The 5,732-nt window shown below is 38.4% G+C and overlaps 1 pseudogene; it reads right to left on the reverse strand.

Moving 5' to 3' along the window:
• Nucleotides 1–225: 225 nt before the first annotated feature.
• On the reverse strand, nt 226–3,040 carry LOC144308880 (centromere protein N-like; annotated as a pseudogene).
• Nucleotides 3,041–5,732: the final 2,692 nt, after the last annotated feature.

Genomic DNA, 5,732 nt, shown 5'->3' on the forward strand with positions numbered 1-5,732 from the left:
AAGGTCCACAATTGCTATGCTTTGTGGGGTATGGGGGGGAGGACTTCACAGTAGAGGAGGAAAGAATCAGTTCCAACAATCATGAACATTTCTAAACTGTCAATATCAAGAGTTAATTTCTAAAACACAAATTTATAAATAGAAGCCATCTAGTTAGCTGTTAACTGAAATGCATATGCAGTATAGTTAGGGAAATACTGTGCTTGCAAAACCACATACCTTTTATTAGAGATATCTAATTTTAAAATAATACATTTCCTTATTGGATATGCAAGTGAGCAACAGAGGAAGTGGTGCATTTGCAATACCAGCTGGTGCTAAGGATTTCAACTTCCAGAAGATGCAAGCTAGAGAACATTTTTAGGCCCCAGGGGGGTTCTTTTCTCTCAAACAAGATGTCTCCATTTAAGTCACTTGAATTTTGTTTCAATCTTCTATTATGAAAAGTCTAGTATTGGTTGAGGATAGTCTCCAAATGTTTCTTGAGTCACTCTCTGGACTCTGTTTTTCTATTCTGTTTTCATGAATGATCATTGAATCCATGTATATATCCAGCTCAAGGGTTCGTTCTTGTAGAAGTCTAGTAGAGCTGTGAATTTCAATGGTCTGATTATACTTTTTAAAAAAACAATAGACTTAAGAGAGTCCAGATGCTGGCTATTTAAGTCGATATTCACAATCTTATGGTGATTGTTAGCAACTATCAGTGCCTGACCCAGAAGGGATATATTGCTCTCAGCTCGCAGGAAGTGATGGCATAGGGAATCTGGGAATAATACACCATAGAAGCAGGTTTGTGCTGGTTTGGCTTTCTATACTGTACCCCAGGTAATTTGAACCTATACTGCATTCTCCTCAGTGTCTCTGAAGCTATCACATTTTTTGATGCTCTCTGAAGAATTTTCTTTTTTAAAAAAGATTTTATTTATTTGACAAAAAGAGCACAAGCAGAGGGAGTGGCAGACAGAGGGAGAGGGAGCCACAGGCCTCCTGCTGAGCAGAGAGCCAGACTTGGGGCTCGATCCCAAGACCCTGGGATCATGACTTGAGCTGAAGGCAGATGCTTAACACCCAGGTTCCCATCTCTGAAGAATTTTCTTAAATGAATGTGAATTGTTCCATATCAAAAAGGTCAGTGTCTTCATCTGGTCATTTATTCATCTGAAAAATATCCCAAACTTTCTGGTGCCAATGAAATTAAGTATAAATGATGTCTAAAAGGTCTGCATCATTGAGACTTGCACACTTCTCCCAAAGCAGAACCAAGTCCTGAATGAGAGATTCCTTTCTCTGCTGGAAGTTTATGGCTTGCAGTTGATTTTCAGAGAAAAAAAAATCTCAGGCTTTGAGGATTGTCATTTCAGTAATTGGGATTTTCTTATTTCTTATTTATTTATTTATTTGATTTCAAGTTGTTTAATTCTAGTTAGTTAACATATATGGTAAAATTGGTTTCAGGTGTAGAGTTTAGTGATTCATCACTTAAATATGACATCCAGTGCTCATCACAAGTGCCCTCCTTAACACCTAGCGCCCATTTAGTCTACCTCTGGCTGCCTCCCTACATCAACCCTTAGTTTGGTCTCTATGGTTAAGACTTTCTTATGGTTTGTTTTTCTCTCTTTTTCCCTCCTTCCCCTATGTTCGTCTGTTTTGATTCTTAATTTCCACATATGAGTGAAATCATGTGGTCTTCTGGGAAGGAGCTGCTGCTCTGATTGTGGGCCAACTTGCCCTAGTAAAGATGCACCTGCAAGGTGCAGCGGGGCAGGCCTTGGTGGCTCCAGCTTCCACTGAGGGCAACTGTGTTGCTTACTGAAGTCTGTCAGTGTGTTAGGCATGGGGAAAATGGTGAAACCATTTTCAGGAAACCCTCACAGAAGAGTGAACAACCTCCCCTTCTTGTGTCCCTGCATCTCTGCCTCTCTCTCTATTCTAGCTTGACTGCCTGCCGGGGTGGCACAGTACTCCTGTGTTTTATCTCAGGCATGCAGCAGTTTCAAAACGCCAAGTTTTAGGGATCCTATGTGGCATGGACCTGTTCTGATCCCCTGGGGGGAGGTCTCCTCATGGTGTGACAGTGCTGCTTAGTTCCAGAAAAGCAGTCACACTACCATGCAGAGGCTTGGAGTTTATGATAAAGCACAGTAAAAAGCTGGGACCAAGGTTTGCTGCCCTCAGCAGATATCTCTGTTCCTATGCTAATGACCAGAGCAATAGGTTAGTGCCTGCCAGCTCTTTTGTCCCCTGAGAGGCCCTGCCACCTCTCTCAAGTGCACTCCAAGTAGGAGAACTTTCTCTCTCAGTGCAACCCAGGGGATCCTCAAGCCATCCACTCCCAGGCCTCTGCATATCTTCCCCATAGGAGCACTGCTATGCCAGTCAGTCTCCTCTTGGCAGTGGCATGGACTTCTACAACCTCAGACTTTGAGCTCTGCTGCTTGTAAAAACGTGATAATCAACTGCTCTAGTTTTTCCAGTTAATGGTTTTGGGGATGTGCTTCTCTTGTTCAATTCCCTGTGGGCTGGGATCCCTGGGTGGCGCAGCGGTTTGGCGCCTGCCTTTGGCTCAGGGCGCGATCCTGGAGACTCGGGATCGAATCCCACATCGGGCTCCCGGTGCATGGAGCCTGCTTCTCCCTCTGCCTATGTCTCTGCCCCTCTCTCTCTCTCTCTGTGACTATCATAAAATAAATAAAAATTAAAAAAAAAAATTCCCTGTGGGCTGCTTTCTCTCTGTTTCTCTCTAAGATCAAGGATCCCTCCCCTCTGCAGCATCTATGATTCCTTTCTCCACAGAATCACATCTCAGCACCTCCTGCCTTCCATAGTGTGGCTTCTTTTTTCTCTTTCTGCAATTTGTTCTCTCAGCATTTAGATCGATCTCTTGGGTGTTAAGAATGACTTGATATTTATCTAGCTGTGTTCAAGGGTTGAGACAAGCATAGAGTTCTACTGCTCTGCCATCTTAACTTCTTCCCCCAGTCATTGGGATTTTTAAGATGATTCTCTTGATAGACTTGGCAACAGTTTCATACATCTCTTTGGCAAGTCCGACTTTGCCAGCAATGTCTTTTCTCAGCAGCTGTTCTCTTTTCTTCCTTTTTTTTTTTTAAATGGAAATATAATCAACATACAGTATTATTAATTTTGGGTGTACGATATAATGATTCAATAACTCATCAAGGTAAGTGTACTCTTAGTCTCTTTGATATATTTCACCCATCCCCTCACTCACCTCCCCTCTGGCAACCATCAGTTTGTTCTCTGTAGTTTAGAGTATGTTGTGGGTTTTTTTTTTTCAGTCTGTCTTTATTTGTTTTTTAAGTTCCACTTAATGGATGAAATCATATGGTATTTTCCTTGCTTTCACTGTCTTATTTCACATTATGTTTATACATGAAGCTAGTATAACATGTTAATTATTATTGAATTAAAATATATATATTAAACTTTAAAAATCACTTTTAGTTTCTTTTTTGAACTTTCATCTTTACTGGCTAATTCATTTTCTCATTATACATTTTTGTTAAACGTCATATGGGTTTATCAGTAGGAAAAAAGAGGCAATATAAACAAATGCTTTGTTCCCTGCACATAAGCTGAGTATATGCTCAGTGACCAATCACCAAAAGACTGAAAAAAATGATGTAATTAGTCATTAACCATAATTTACATCTGTTAATTGCATAGTAATGATTTATGTACTCAAGAGCTAACAGTAAAGTGTGTACTTTATTCAATTACTGACGTTAGTGTACCATGGTAAATGAAACTTCAATTGTGTTGTTGGGCAACTGGTATTATTTAACTAAAGCATGGTAAGTGAAATCTATGCATTCCAGAACTGTGCAAAGTAAGGAATACCTGCATTTTTGTTATTTCCTTTGAATATTGATCATTTTAGTATATATGTGGACATATATGTGAAACTGTGTCTTTTTTAAACAGTCAATTATAAGCTGATATGCTTGTTTTTAAAAATAGACCTTTTGTAAGTATAATTACATCTAGATTTCAATAATGGCCCTATTTATATTATGGTAACTAACATAAACTAGAGATCTGTAGAGTGAAGTAAAAAAGGCTATCTTATCCTACTGTTTTAGGCATGCCACACCCAGTGTATACAAGGGAGAAGTCTGAGCTTTGTAGATCTAGAATCTCAGTTACACCAAAACAGTCACTGGTTTATAGCTCAGAGACCTACTATCAAGTTGTCCACACTGTTGAATGGGGGAGAGGATAGACTAGGTTCGTCAAGCCTTAGACTTGGCATTGCTTAGTACAATAAGCCTTTCAGGTGTATTCAGTAAACCTACAATTAAAACAGTTGGATCAACCCCTTCAAATTAGCAATCAAAGCCCAAGGGGCAGAAAGAGCCTGAATAGTGCATTTTGCAAATATTTATTGAACACTTACTAAATAATAGTAGGTGTTAAGCACTGGTGAATAAAATCTCAACAGACATTATCCCTGACTAAACTTAAAATCTATTGGAAGAGGCAGAAAATACCAAGAAAATATAAACATATAATTATACATTGTGATAAGAATATTAAAGGGAAAGGGAAATTGGATGCAGTATAAAACAAGGGAAAGGGACATATTTACTTTAGAAAGGGTGGCTAGAGAAGGAATCTGTGAAAAGATCACATTTAAAGCCAAACCTAAGGAGAAAGAAATCTGCCACAAAGGGAATGGGTTGTGCTTCCTATGCAATGTAGGCAAACTATTGTGGCTAGATAGAGATCAACAAACTATGGCTCATTGGCTGAATCTGACTTGCTGCATCTTTTTTTGTTTGGCTGGCATCCATAGAAGGTTTATATATTTTTTTGTTCATTAGAAGGAAAAAAATCCTAAAGAAAAAAAAATTCATGTTATATGTAAGTTTTATGAAATTCAAGTATCCAAACAAATTTTGGAATACAGCCAAGCTATTTTATTTATTCTCAATACTGCTTGATGTTGTAACAGCATAGGTGAATAGTTGTAACAAAAATCATATGACCAAAAAGTTTAAAATAATTGCTATCTGGTGTTTTGCAAGAAATGATTGCCAATCGTTGGACTAGAAATTAAGAGTAATGTCATGTGAAAAAGTTGAAAGGGTACGACAGAATAAGATCATGAAAGACACTAGAGAAAGAGAGCCAAAGAGAATTAGTTTGTATTTTATTATTTAAAATTTTTTGATGTACAGTGGGAAACCACTGAATCTTAGGAAGCAAAGGAATGTCCTGATCCAATTTATATTTTAGGAAGATCATTCTGACATTTGATTTTAAATCATAATGTAGAAGTAGTAAAAGACCATTATTCCCACTATAACTAGAAAAAAAAAAACCCTAAACAAATAAAATACAAACATCAGAATTTCTAGCTCCGCATAGGTATAGAAAGTTAGAGAAGGTCAAGATCATCAAATAGCCACCATCTTCAAGAGAAGAAGATGGTGGTGGTGGAGGAGGAGAACTCTAAGCTTGCCTCATCCCATGAATGCAACTAAATAACTATCAAATCATTTGAGATATCCCAGAAATCAATCTGAAGAGTACTAGGACAAATTCTACAACTAAATGTAAAGAAGAGGCGACATCAAAGAAAGTACAAATTGTGGAGACTATAGCTTGGGAGAGAAATGGATTGTTGCCTCTGTGATAGAGAGATTAGCCATGGTTGCAGAGAAAGGCCATAGACAGACTAGCACATAGGGGAGCACAAAAGG

This window comes from Canis aureus, chromosome X (assembly GCF_053574225.1).
Source record: "Canis aureus isolate CA01 chromosome X, VMU_Caureus_v.1.0, whole genome shotgun sequence".
Lineage (NCBI taxonomy): Eukaryota > Metazoa > Chordata > Mammalia > Carnivora > Canidae > Canis > Canis aureus.